The sequence below is a fragment of the Python bivittatus genome, unplaced genomic scaffold (genome assembly GCF_059951505.1).
Source record: "Python bivittatus isolate LINGU-HERP-01145 unplaced genomic scaffold, Pbiv_v1 ctg000070_np1212, whole genome shotgun sequence".
NCBI lineage: Eukaryota > Metazoa > Chordata > Lepidosauria > Squamata > Pythonidae > Python > Python bivittatus.
This window is the reverse complement of record NW_028277034.1, coordinates 38,234,198-38,249,375: the sequence shown is the minus strand read 5'-3', so window position 1 is coordinate 38,249,375 and position 15,178 is coordinate 38,234,198.

Below are 15,178 nucleotides of genomic sequence, written 5' to 3'. Positions count from 1 at the left end.
GGTGGCAGTGCTTAAGGGAAGGGACCTGGAGCATTCCTCCCCCAAACCACTTTGTGGGATGGGCAGATGCCCTCAGGGAGAGGCATTTCCACAGATAACCTGGTTCCGTGTCATGTAAGGCTTTAAAGGTGATAACCAGCACCTTGAATTGCACCCGGAAGGATACTGAGAGCCAGTGCAGCTTGTGCAGCAGAGATGTAATGTGGGTGAACCTGGGGCACCCAACACTGCGCACTGCTGCATTGTGGACCACTTGTAACTTCCAGGTGATCTTCAAGGGCAGCCCCATGTTGAGTGCATTGCAGTAATCCAAATGGGAAGTGACCAAGGTGTGAGTGACTGAGCAAGCTCTCCCAGTCCAGGAAAGGGTACAAAACAGTGAATATGCAATAAAGTGAAGTTGCATAAAGCAAGCAAAACCTGTATAATACCACATCACATATATTCATAGCAAAATGATGATTAAACTGAGTTATATTTGTTTTGGATCATTTTAAAACAATTCTCAATCCTCATTATTCAATCATTGTTCGCATATTATTTCATTATGCTTTACTGCTGAGGTTTCCAGATTGGGCTCCCAAGGATCTTGAGAGTTGAAAATTAGCCAGATATTCATCCATGAGAAAATCACTAATAGTGGACAGATCAGAAGAAAGCTTAATCTGTGTTCTCACTTTGTGGTCTTTCTTCTGCAGTTATATCTAAATATTTATTTAAACTCTATATTCTACTTTTCTGTCAAGCAGGATCAACAAGGTGAGATTTATAGCTAAAGAAGAGTGTTGGATGTACTTCAATACATTCTCTTAGTTCATGGGAAAAAATGAGAAGCCTAAATAGGCTGTGTTTTGTGATGATATGGTTTTAGAAGGCCTGTGGACAGCTTTGTAGGAATGTGCAACTCAGTGAAGCTTTGATTGAATTACCCCATTGAAACAGATATGCAAACTGAAGTGGGAACCTACTTGGAGCAGTGAATTGAATCACATGGCTTCAAAGCGTTTTATAGCTTTTCTAAATCCTTCACAGATTCAACGACCTTTAGGATTGATATGGGCAAAATTGCTTTTTCAATTCCATGCACAGAGAATGCTGATAGGAATTATGAATAATAGGCTCTTTAACATTACCATCAAAGCAGCCAGCCCATCACTTTAATGTCTCATTAAACACACTGCCCATCAGACCCTTTTTGGGATGACAAGATAAACATTCATTACTTTGGGTTTCATTCAGTTTCTCAGCATATATAACATGGCCACAAGCCTCAACTTTGCTGTCTTTTGTTGGTGCTGGCAATGCACCTGGGAGTGTAATTTGGCTCTCAGCATTCTGAATATGGGCTCAAGATCATTGAAATTTAATTCTCTTGACAGTGAGTGAAAGGAAGGCCAAGCTAATGCTTAAAGCTGCTGGCACAGACTTTTACTTTTAAAATAGAACATGGAGTGGCAAGGCTACCAGTATAACTTTCCCTTATTAGCTTCTTTCTCTGTGCTTGTGCTCTGTGTTCACCATGCCATCCTACATCTATACTCCAGAAACGTTAGGGATCAAAATCAGCAAAGCTACATAATCTTACAAGGCAAGCCAGCTCTGCCTAGAAATTCTGTCCAGAAGAGATCAGGTTTTGCCAATTTGCCTGCCATGTGTCAGCCCTACAAGATAGACCAGATCAAGAAACCAACTCCACAGGAAGACTAGAGCTATACTTTATTGAGATGGATGGACGGACGGACAGACAGACAGACAGACAGACAGACAGACAGACAGACAGACAGACAGACAGACAGACAGATAGATAGATAGATAGATAGATAGATAGATAGATAGATAGATAGATAGATAGATAGATTTATAAGACAATGAATCCAGGAGGAACCTACCTGAGTCTCTTCCAAATATGATCTTCCTTTCCAGGATTAAGGAATGTTTTAGCCCTCTTTGCTTATGGAACAGTTCATGCCAATTTCGCTAAAGGCCATCTACCTGATTGCCTACACCAGTGTTTCTCAACCTTGGCAGCTTGAAGATGTGTGGTCTTCAACTCCTAGAATTCCCCAGCCAGAATTCTTTCTGGCTGGGGAATTCTGGGAGTTCAAGTCCACACATCTTCAAGCTGCCAAGATTGAGAAACGCTGGTCTATACTGTCTCTTTCTTTGTGACCTGTTTATCTCTAGGGCACTATATTTTATCATGTCCTCCTACACTGGTTGCCTCTGCTAGCCGAGTAACATAAGAGTATGGGGAATAAGCAATAATTTTGATACAATTGAGTTTGGCCAATGGTAAGAGCATTCTTACTAAGAGAAGCCACATTCGCCAAAATAAGTTATACCTTCACTCCTGGCATCTTGGAAAGCCAAATGACAATCAGAAGCAGCAAAGTGCCCCCCACCACAAGGAGAAGTCAGTGGGTACCATTCAGTGTCATGCCAAAACTGGCACCCCAGAAAAGCAAGTGGAAGAATGAAAGTTTATTTTTGAAAACAGGTTTTAAATGTCTGTATGTATTCCACCAGCTTTCAGTAGCCTCTTTGCTAAACGGTTTGGAAGCTGCTGCCCTGTCCTGATATTTGCCATCTCTGCTCTGAAAGAAGTCTGGGGGGATATTTAAAAACTGTTAGTAAAGCAACCCAGCTGGAATTTGGCCAAGTTACATTTCTCTAAAAGGTCTATCCCTGTTGCTTTAATCCAATTCTGCCAAAAATGAACAGACCAAAGAATCTTCTGACACACACACACATACACACACACACTCCCTAGCATGAGATGTTTAAAGTGTTTGAGACCACCAAACTCCATATGTAAATATATACATAATATGGCCATACAATGTTTGAATAATATTCTTTATTTTCCATCATATTTATTGTATTTTAATAAACATTAATATATTATTGCATGTTAATAAACATCAATCATTGATAGTATTAGTTCCTTTGCTGGTACTCTGCAATTAGTATCCACATCTGGCTCCCATAAAAATAAATTTAACTTCAACTGTTTACTCTCTCCACTAGAAAGAATAAATTATGATATCACTCATATTTAGTAAATAGCAAATGTTTATGGTTGCTGTCACAATCTGTAAAAATAAAATTTTATCTTAATATTTTCCATGACTTTTACCACTGCAAAATGATTATTTGCTGTAAAATTCTTAATTATTTTAAGAAATGCTCCCAGGAAGCTGTCCACGAAGCAAAACAGAAGTACATGAGTTACCCCTAAAAGGAACAGAAATGAAATGGCCTCTTACATAACACATCTTCCAAAAAAAGAAAGAAATTGCATTTCTAAAAATGGTGATAAACAGATTTGCAGCAGTTAATTAGTACATTTACATGCAAATTTAGCAATACATACTATAATTTAAATATATAAATTGCCAGATTTATATATTTATTGCTAAATGTCATATGCATTGTAATAGTTATTGCTAAATATAGTATTTCTCACTCCTGCAGAGAAGACAGTGATGAGGTGGCTTGGACTGTCTGCTCATCTGGGTGCTGTTAGTGGACAATACTACAGTCTTCTCTTTTAAAGATTCTCTGTTTTTAAGCTATAAAATCTGTAATTGAGTCTTTCGTTATTTTTATGCCGTAGTGAAATGTTAAAAAAGGGGGGATTCATGTTGATATGTATTTGTGTAAGATGGGTTTAATAAATAATATATCTTATTAAAGAACCTAACATCTTTAATAACATGTCTTAGATGCTTTATATAAGGAATCCAGGTAAGATAGATCAGAGAAATAGGAGATGTTTCCAGCTATTATGTTTGGTAAAATAAGTTATATTTTCATAATGAAATTCTAACTCATGCTTTTATGCATAATCATAACCCAAATCAACCTCCAGGTTCTTTATCCTGACACTAGGCTACTTCCAAGCGGGAAATGTACAGGAGTTGTCCTTTAAGAAATCGCTTTCAGAGATTTGCCAGTGGAAATCAGTAAAAACAAATAAACATTAAATTCAAACATTGTAATCCTGAGATGATCAAGACATGAAAAAATAGTTTTGTGATAAAGAATCATGCGTTGTTGTTGGAGAACAAGTGGCATTTCAGATTACATTCAGGTTGTGCTAAGCAGAGTTAAGGCAATCAAATTTAATCACATTTCCAGAGATGTTCTTTTTCATTTTTGGAAACAAACTTCAGCCGACACTGCATTGTTCTTAGGATAAGGCCTTTAAAAGTCTCAAGTCTATAACAGGCCACAAGCACAGCTATAATTTCAGCATCTTTCCCACCACTCCAAATGATAGCAACAGACATTTAGGTTAAGCACTGTAATGGCAGATGAAAATGCGTGCTAGGATATATAGGAAGGGAGCAAAATTAAAAATAAAGATCTGTCGTATTATAACTAGGCAGGGCCATTTGGTGCTGTATTCAAATTAGAAGCAAAGATGGGTTTATTTTCTTGGAAATTGTCAAAACATCTATAAATATTAATAAACTGTATTAATGGATAAAATGCACTGGATGTCACCTGTGATTCTGACTCGTGTTGTCATGTTCTTCTAGTCATTTAAAAAAATGGTACACAGTGTATGTATTTTGCATTATGACATAAGTTCTTGTTGCTATGGAAGCACACAAACTGTTGTTCTAGTTGTCCTAGGAAACACAGAAACAGTTTCTGATAATGTCTGTCACACTGTAGCTCATTCCAGACCATTCGGTTCTCTGTTTTTTTTTCCTTCTAAAAAGCAGCATGCTTTGCCAGATAATGATCTACAGGAGTCACATTTTAACAAAGACTTTAGCAAAGAAAACTCAGCAGTTCCATATCATACGGGTAGAGACAGCAGATGGGACGCGTGTAGCTTCTAACATCCTTTTCTACACACAAACCCAAGGATGCACACTCCATTCGTTATTTACATCCATAAGCATGCATATCATTTGATCCATCCATCTAAAACCTGTTAATTCATATTAACGTGCACAGTCTCGCAAACAAACTCTCTAAGACTGCACAGTTGAAGGGGAATTGGTTAATGCATTTCAGTGGATGCAGTTCTGCAACCTTTTGTTCCCCTGAAAGCATCCATATAACTAAAGGGGAATCATTGGAGGAATCTCACTAGTGGGCCTGTGACATTTGAACAGATTGCTTTTTACTCAGAACGTGGAAGCTGGATATCCTAACTTGGTATTCACATGGTTCATATTTTTAGTTGATTCTCCATCCAGTTAGTTGGCTTGGCTGTGCATGCCATCCCAGTGTTAGGAGGGTTCCCTGAGTTATAATATTTCTTTCAGGCTGAGGAAGAGCTACAGTCATGATCTAATTCTTGTGGCTCTTCTGGGTGTGGTACCAGTCCCTGACTGAAGTTTTCAATGGACTTGGCATTCTGTGTCAACAGCACTTAGCCCAGCACATCTGTGTTTTCTGGCATTGGATGGTTGACTTATTACTAGTAGTTGATTACATCCATTTGGGAAGAATAAGGACTCTGCTCATTAGAGGAGGAACTCCAACAAAATATAGTGCGAAACTAAATCATCCAATTAATTTTGCATTATTTAACAATTGCGTTGGAACTAGCTTGTTTTCCTACTAGGCAGAATGGCAATTACTAGCATTACAGTGAAGTGCCCTTTTAATTCAATGGGATTTCATTCATACACTACATCATTCTACACCCAACATGCTTATACTTTTGTTTATATATTTATCTTTTAGTTAAATCTGGGAATGAAATACTTGATAAAGATTATATAGAATAGTAAAGCAATTTAAAATGATTTTATGCCATTTAAACAGGATGTTTTAAAATAATCGAATTACAGTAAAGTCAGGATCTTAAATACAAAGAAGTCTCAAATGTTAGTTATTAATAACTTCTAGAAATGTAATAAATAAATAAAATATTTATGATATATATATGAATATTTAATTTCCTGTCTTTCAGAATTAAAATCAGAAGCAGTTTACAAGTAATATAAGCAATCATAAGTTTTTAAATGACAATAAACATAATTTAAAAGCAAGCAATAAACTTCTAAGCTCCTTCCCAAAGGACAGTTGGTGGCAATAGCCCTTGGAAGTAAGAAGGAAAGGTCAGGTTGAATAGGGATAGTTTTCAACAATTAGAAAAGAAATCCTATTTATGTAGAGAGGGAAGATAGAATGCTTAGTTTAAATGAAATTTGAGTTCTACATGGATAAGAGCTTGGGTCTGCTAATTTGTGCCCATGGGGAGACAGGTCAAATTTGTCCAGATCATTTGTATTGTGTACAGCAATTGCCCCTGTGTCCAATATGTGTATGTGTGTGTGTGGGGATCAATGGATAAATAGAAGAAAGGCAGACAGGCCTTGGATTTATGATGGATCAGGCATAGCTAATTCATTTTCTCTATTGGGAAGTATGTATATATGTATTGTATGTGTGTGTGTGTGTGTGTGTGTGTGTGTGTATTACTTGAACACTGTTGAGAACAGCCCCTTTAGTTGATTTATCTTTTAAATTATTTTCAAAAGTAATATGAGGTTACAGGCAATAATTTTATAAATAAAAGCTCTTTGTCTAATATTTTTAAAGGATTAATGGAATGACATACATGAAAATGGGTACCCCCTAGTGGTTGCACAGTACCTCTACGATTTTATGAGTGTTTCGTCAAACATAAATTGCTGTTAGATTTCCAGAATCACATAGAGTAAAAATTGCCTTTTACACTGTTTCACCGAAGTTGATTATTCAAATTCATTTTATGCTTCCTGGTTTTCTTTATCACATTGTTGGCTTGAAGTTATCATTCCTGTTTCTTTGTCATTTACCAGGTCACTTTCCTTTCAGTTGTTTAATTTTCTATCTCTTTGTTTTTGTCCCAAACCAATATAATGTGTTATTTCAGAAGCTTAATTAAGTTGTGTTTCGAATAAATAGTTATCCCATTTCAGTGGTCCCCTAAAATTTGTCAGTTTCTCATTTACTTTCCTTTTACATGGGCAAAACCAGGCAAAATATCAAATTTATCCATGATGAGATCAATCTCTTGGCCCATGTTTCTTCCATCTCAGGATAAATGATTATATTTTCAATATGGTTATACTGCTCACTTTGTCAGAATTCAGTACTATAGAGAACTATATCTTGTGTTTATGTTGGAATACTATAGGTTGACCTCCACTGTGCTCAAAATATTGGGTATGACAGAAATGTTTCACGAGAAAATTGTTGCTTTATGCTTTCCTTTTTTTTGAGAGAGAGAATCTTAGGTGAATCTGGTCTCTCTACCTATTGGAGTATCCATATCATGCATTATGTAGCAAACATTTAGCCCAGGTAGATGTCTTGCCCTTGCCCCTTGGACTTTTCAGTGTATAGTGAGAGATTTTGAGGCATTTGAGATAATTCCTCAGTCAGAAGATACCATTCTTCCACTATTCTCTGCATCCCAGATTATCCTTCTTTTTCCCAGCCCTAGAAAACATTGAGACTGCAAAATCATATGAAAGGTATTTAATAATATTCCTCTAAGGAGCAGAGGAATAGCTAGGTTAGCTTATTATAAACTTCAGTTGCCTTTAGTGTCTTGCTGAGATCACATCTTCTTATAGTTGCCCTAACAGGAACCAGTTTAGCCAATAGTGGTCACTTAGAGGTGTCAAAGTCATGTCTGATGTGTTCTGTGCTTCATTTGTTTTGGCTTTGCTTATAATAGTTAGACTGAGAATGACTATAGTGATCCTGAAAAAATGGTCTGCAAAATTAGCACAATCTGAAAATCTCACAATACTTTAATATTTATCTCTAAATAATAAAATCCTAACATGACAGACTAATTAAAATGCCACTTTTTACTGAGATAACTATATCAGAGTAAATACCTTAGATTAAATAGTCATGAGATTCAATCTTATTATCTCCATGAAAATATGGTTGGGTATGCATTTGGCTATCTGTTCAAACACAGCGGATTAAAGTTTAAGCACTATATTTTAACAAATAGTGATTTCCATAAGATTTTAGTTTCTAGAAAACATTAGACAATATGATTTGGAGTATGAATGCAGAGTTGCTATAAATTTCATCACAGAGTGATACATTTTACTGAGTGAAAGATAACATCTTTGACGAAGGCCTGTAAAGACTATGTGGCAATTTTACAAGATGCACAGCCTGAAAATGTGGAAGAAGCTTTTGGAAAGGTTTGCTGCTAAGAGAACATTAAGCAAACACTTTGACCAAGACAACAATATCTCAAAGCTGCTACTGAGGGGAAGCCACAGACTGGCTAGAAGTTCTCACTAGTTGTCTTCATATCTTTTACAACCTCAGTTCTTCTATTATCCACTCTAGAAACAGAGAGTTAGAGATGGAAGTGTTATGTCTCTCTTGGGAGAAGAAACTTGAGATAATCTGCAATGAAGACTGGATGGACTCCGGTGAAATAACAGTGATGAGTTGAAGGCACAGTTCACCTATAGATGAGTTTAACAGTTGAACTCCTCAGGAGTACAAGAGTCTTATTTATGGCAATGCAGCTGGAGACTAGAAAATGTAGGGATTTTGTAGGCTTTAGTAATGGAAGTTTGCACTGACAAAAAGTTGGCCAGCAATGATCTTACAGGTACTTCAAACTGCCACATGTCTGACTTATTTGATTGGAAGTGGCCAAAGCTATTTAACATAAAAGAAATTCAAGGAATGGTTAACGGCTTGCCTGCACAATTCTATTATTTGAACAGGCACAAAATATGCCACCCAGAAGCTATTTGGTGGTCACTTAATAACAGGATGTTCTTTTTGATTCATAAGTATGATTTAATTTATTCCCCTTCTTTCTGCTTATATAAGTTCATAGAAGTATAAAAGTATAATTATATAAGCATGTGCCACACAATGAGTTATTAAATCTCATTGAGCTTTCCTCAACTCACCAATCAAGAATAAGATATTAACATAACTTTCTAACTGAAATTTAAATAGAATAAGCAGAAGCAAGGCTCTGGGGGAGTTATTATCTATCTTCCAGATGTGGAGGGTGAGGAAAATATGGGAGGAACCATACATTTTGAAAAATTAATATTCTAATGGCCACAATCCAGGACTTGACTAATGAGTTTGAAATGCTGTGGACAGAAGTTAAACAGGCTTCTAGATCCAAATCCACAAGGGAGCTCTTGATCAAGGACTGAAAAGGGCCAAAAGCAAGGACTGCAATTTGAAGCTTGGCTAGAAACATAAAAACCCACCAGATCTGAAGCTGTTGTAGGTACTAACAAAGTGAATATATCCCTAGGGGAGTAGGAGAGACAGTTCAAGAACAAATAAACCAAGAAACCTGATCATATGACCAAAGGGCCATATAGATGCAATTTTTGCAAGATATTTCTGGTATTTTATACATCCGTATCAAAGCTCTGGACCAGAAAAAAATGTACTGAAAGTCTGACTAAATAGGTAAACTTCCTCAGTATACAGCCATACTCTTTTCAATATTTCTGTGATGGACTGGAATGGAGGAAGGGGGGGTGAAAACGGTGCTCTAAGGGCACCGTTTTCACCCCCCTTCCTCCATTCCAGTCCATCACAATTTCTTTTCAATATTATTTACAATAGCTGATCTAGAGATTTAGACTTCTAGTTAGAACAGTAAAGCAATGCAGTAAAACATGGCTATTGGCTCCCTCTCAACATCTACTGAGAGATATCACAACATTCACACAGTAACATAAAATAAAATTAGCATATGCTACTCAGATCTTTCAATGTGCAGATAGAAATAGGACTGCCTCAGCTACAATTATTATTCAGATGCAGATGATGCCCTTCTACAAAAACCATGGCATTCAAGGTAGCATTCAACAATTCAGTATCTGTGTAGAGTTGCTATGTTATTGAGGCATCCTGTAAGTTAATCGAACAAACAAGTCAACTTATGTGGAATTCAATAACTCATACTGTTTCTGAAAACAGCAACACTTAGGAAGGAAGGAAGGAAGGAAGGAAGGAAGGAAGGAAGGAAGGAAGGAAGGAAGGAAGGAAGGAAGGAGTTAAAGTAGGCCATGCAACAGATATCATATAGCTCGGAAAAGAACTAAAACTCAAGCCAATAAACCAAAGCCCTTAAATTCAATGACAGGCAAAATATACTAGGGAAAAAAACTTGATCTGCTACCACAAATGCTTGCTGAAAATAGGGCCTGAAAGAAATGATATTACAACATAGAAATGAGTTGGAAGAGGAAAACAGCTGAATTTGTGCTGGGATCTGTTACATGAAAAGAGAAATAAGTGAAATTCTATTAACACATGCAGTTGACAGCTGTTGCCCTTAAATGGAGCGGCTGTCCATACTATTATAATGTAAATTACCATTTACCTGCATATGTGGTCATATGTGGTCAAAGTCCTTTAACAACTGAGAGGCATGCCTACAAGTTATGAATACGTTAGATCCTGCTCTGCAAATATAGTGCATTAACTACTTTAAAAAAAAAATTATGTTAATTTAGGATGTATAAAATCTGCATTCCAAAGAACACTCACACTTAGAAAAGCCAGACACCGGATGCCTATGTCTTCGTTTAAATTGATCTAATCTAACAATAGTTCAGTCTTTTTATTATGGGTTGACAGAACTGGGATGCAAAGGAAAAACAAAGTCATGCATTAGAGCTGGAGGTCTATAACAGCTGCCACTCCACCTCATGCATCAGACTTTGGGGTATAATCCTTCACTATGCTGCGTGAGATGGAAATAGCTGAATTCTGAAGAATTAATAAAAATAAAAATCTACTTTGGAGGACTAAATCATGGCTAAGATTAGGGAAGCGAGTATTCATTTAATCATTAAATAGGTAAAATTAGTTTACTAGTTAATGTTATTTCTTTTTTACTTACTAATGTAGTGAATATACCTTTTATTGTGACAACAAGCAGATCTGTCCAAAATTTCCTTCATATAAAGGGTCTTTCATACTGTTTTTAAATACCCCAAATTGGACAAGACTAACCTCTGAAACAGGTGGGTGTTTGTTAGCTTTGCCCCATTTCACACAACGGTTCACAGCCCTGGTATATCTATATGGCGCCAATGCCATCTTCCAAAAGATGCCATTAAATGTTCTGAAAAAATGCAAACTCTGAATGTGGATCTCCAGATTTCATATCTACTTGGATCTTAGAGATGAACGCAAAAGAATAACATGTTTTTTTAAAAAGAAAAATAGTATTCAGTGTAATCTTGACATGCAAATAACAATTTAAGTCAAGTTTATCAGGCCAAAACCAAAGCTTAGTCATAAGAAAAGCAGGCCAAGGATTAAAACACACTGCTGGTCATGGCATAATCAAGGAAGAGAGAAATCACCACACTTTCCTCTCCAAAAATTTGCAGATGTGCTTTCTCTAAGAAGCACTGGGATGGGCTGCAAAATTCCCAACACTGTTGAGTCAACAGGAGGTCTCAACTTATTTGTCATATTCCCTTGTGCAGTTATTCCAATGGCTATACAGGGCAAGAAATCATTTTATTCTACCAAGTAATAAAATTTCTGTTTCTTATAACATGTTTTCATTTTTGATAAGCTTGGGGGGCTTGAAGCTCCTTCTTTCCCATTGCAGGTCAACCTGACAATAGTGCTGGGAATGCTTCATCAACATTAAACGATGTGTCGGCACATTCTGGTTTTCATAGATTTTGTATACTGTTTTCAATTTCTATAAAATGTTTCAAAAAAGAGTGTTATTCTAACTAATTATTTTAATTAGTGTTAACATCCCTGTGAAATCTATGGGACAGAGATTGACAACCCTCTTTTGCAGCACTGTGGACACACTCACAAAACAGCTGTCATGGTCACATCATCCATTTGACAGAAAGTAAACTATGAAATGACTCCACATCAATTCTCCCCCACCAAGACCCCAATGCTATAGTAACCCTGTCTTATCTTTGACTTTTCTTCTAGGTAGGTAAGTGCCTTTCCAAACATGGTGTTATTGGTTACTGTCAGTCATAAAAGGAAAACTGATAAGGTTGCTCCCCACAATGTTCTCCAGTCCTCCTGGATACTGTTGATCACTTCAGCTTGCCTTTGTGGGTAAGGCTTCTGGTCAAGTGGACACATTTCCAAACAAAGTATTGGGTTGCAGCCAAAGTACTCCCATGGTTAAGTAGAAGGAACGCTTATAGAGTATATGTGGAGTTTACAGTATGTTGTTAATAAAGATGATGCAAGTGGCAGATACTTTGCAACCTACTACATTAATTAATTAATTAATTACTTTTTAAATTAAAATAATATTTTTAAAACTTTCGAGTCAGGTGGGCCAGTAGGATGACTAAGCAAAGCTGATTCATGGTCTTATTCTGGAAACCTGTATATTTTCCCCTGGAAATCTAACCCAGACTACTGAATGTAGTACATGCAGATTTTTTTGCCATCACATCATCAGAAATATCTCTATTTCCCTTGATTGAGGCTGGCTTCAAACCAGAACAGTTTGAGTGAAAAGCCACCCACCCTTTTCATAAACCACTCCATTACTTTTCAGTTTCTTAATGGATAATAATAATGTGATTTGCAAGGACATCTTTTCTTGCTTATGCATCTGGCAGGTCAAGATTGCACCTGTCTTCACCCTTTCACAACTGACAGTCATTTAATTCACAACTGCTTGGTCTTCATTCAGTTTGCAGTCATATTGCTTATATTTTCCAGGACCTGGCTTTAAAAGTGATATTCCAAACCAGCGTTAGCACATAACTGTCACGCATCATTTCTTCTAAAATATGTGAGCTGAAAGTTCCATCTACAATATATTGACTTCATCTAGTCCCGCAAAATGTAATTTAAATTACGGCAGCACTTTAGGAATATTTTAGAATCCTAGCTACATTAAATTCATTTGATGTCATGTGTTGGGAATGGCAGTTGTTCAAGGATTTAGCATCAGGTTGATCCTCAAAGTTCTCCAATAAGTGAAGCCAGTTGATGGCAAATGATGAGAAAAGATACTTTGGGGATCTGCAGGATGGCTAGCCACAGATTTTGATTTTTGCCAAAGGCTCAGTAGGCTGATTGCCAAACCACTGAAAGCCACAATAGAAAACTCGTGAGATTAAGTGTTCTGGCTGTACAGTCAAGTGTGTTACAGAATATATAATATTTGCACATTTCTTAATATCGTTTTCCACTGAATTGAATTCTCTTGTCCTCTGGCTGGAGGTGGAGTGGGGAATGACACCTGCCATGTTCTTATATTATTGTTAGAATGGCAGGGAGCACATCAGGGTGCAGTAGGGTAGGACAGGGTGGAGTGGGAAGACAGCTAGTGAAATAGCAAGGAGCAGCTAAACTCATTTGTCTTTTGTGACTGGCAGTGGCAGTGACTCTCTCATCATGGCTATCTTTTGAGAGTACCATGGCATACTCTTAAAATTCCAGATGTGCCCACTGCCCTAGAAAGGTGCTTTAGGTATTTCTATTTTTCCTGGCAAGGGATGGGCAAGACTTCCATTTTATATAAATACGAACTTAATCTACATCTCTTCTTAAACAGAATGGATTAAAAATAAAGAAAATAAAGAAACCAACCATGTGAAAAATTGCAAAATTTATACATTAATTATTCCGATCTTTACTCTGTCTTTTGTACCTTCTCAATCCATAACTGTGGAGCAAAAGGATGACTCTGAAAATTAATATCAACATCCTTGTGCTGAAACTGCAATCCACTTATTCTCTGCTCCCAAAAAGAAGATAAGAAAATCATTGTCAAAGGAAAACCACTCTAAAGATGAAGCAAAAATACAGTAGAAATAAACTTGGAAGCAGTTTGATTAGCAGCACACCAACAGCCCCTCATTATTAGCAATGATGCAAGATTCAAACAGATGGAGAAAAAGAACTGATTTTGTTCAGATAAACCATTTTAATGCTCTGAAGTGTTTTCAAAATGATAAACATAATTATGATGAATAAACTCAGGTTTTTTTCCTATTCTGCAGGCACCTCTGGCAAATATTCCAGGAGAGGTTCTGTACATAGAAGCTGATTTCTGGACACTGATCTCTTCTCTCTGCTTTGTGGCCAATGTCAGAAGAATATTGACTGTCTATAGTCAATCAGCTAAAAGAGCGTCTAATAAATACTACTTTCTTGGCCCACCAATGTTTTGGTACAGCACTTTTAGGATTTTGATCAGACAAAGCCTGTTGCTTTCCTGCCATTGCTGAGAGTGCCTCTGAAACAAGAAACCAGAAAAGCAATCTGATTTAGGACTGGGAAATGTATTTGAAATGTATCGTAATAGATTAAATTTAAAACCTCTTCTTGAGTTGCTTCCCTGAATGTAACATTGTGATGATGATATCTGAATTGTCCAATTCAACTAACTCTGAACAAAAATGAAAGAGAATTAAAAGCAGGGAATGTATTAAAACAGGAAAATAAAACCTTATTATTCACCCTTTACTTTAATGCAAGATGAAATGCATTAAAATGACTCAAAGACAATTTACAATTTTATAGAGAAAACATAGAATATCATATTATTTTCAGTTATCTTTTCTCAGTTTAGAACTCTTGCAATGAATTTTCCTTACCACTCTGGCTTTCTCATGGTTTAAGCTCAATGCAAATTCTTGGCTCATATTCATTTGAAAAATGATAGAAAGTGTTAGATGTAGCAACAATATTAAGTGATAGTAAAGCCACTTTTGAGTTGAGCTTGACTCTGGGTGTCTACATAGAGACACCTTGTACAGAGGTGGTGTTAGCTCTTTGTCCAGAAGCACAACCAGGAGTACTAGCTCTATCTTTATTGTAAGGTTACATTAACAGAATCTTGCAAGTCTGAAGTACCCTTCCCATCCCTCACTTTTACCTTCCCCAAAACTAGGGAGAAACTCTTCTGAAATGCTTTCTCTACTCTTCCTCCTCTGGACTCAGATTTTGTTTATCAGACCGATGTCTAGGCTGTGTCTCTTTCTCCTGTTTCCCAAGGTCATTCCCACATACCATTGCAGGTAGTTTTCTATTCTCTTTTTTTGGAACTTTCTAAAAAGTCTTCTGAGTCTAGCCTACACTCTTAGCTATTCCATGGTGGTCTCCCTTCCAAGTACTAACCAGACAAAGTTGCCACCTACTGAGACTGACTGGTGATAGGAACTGATAAATTAATGTGACATGA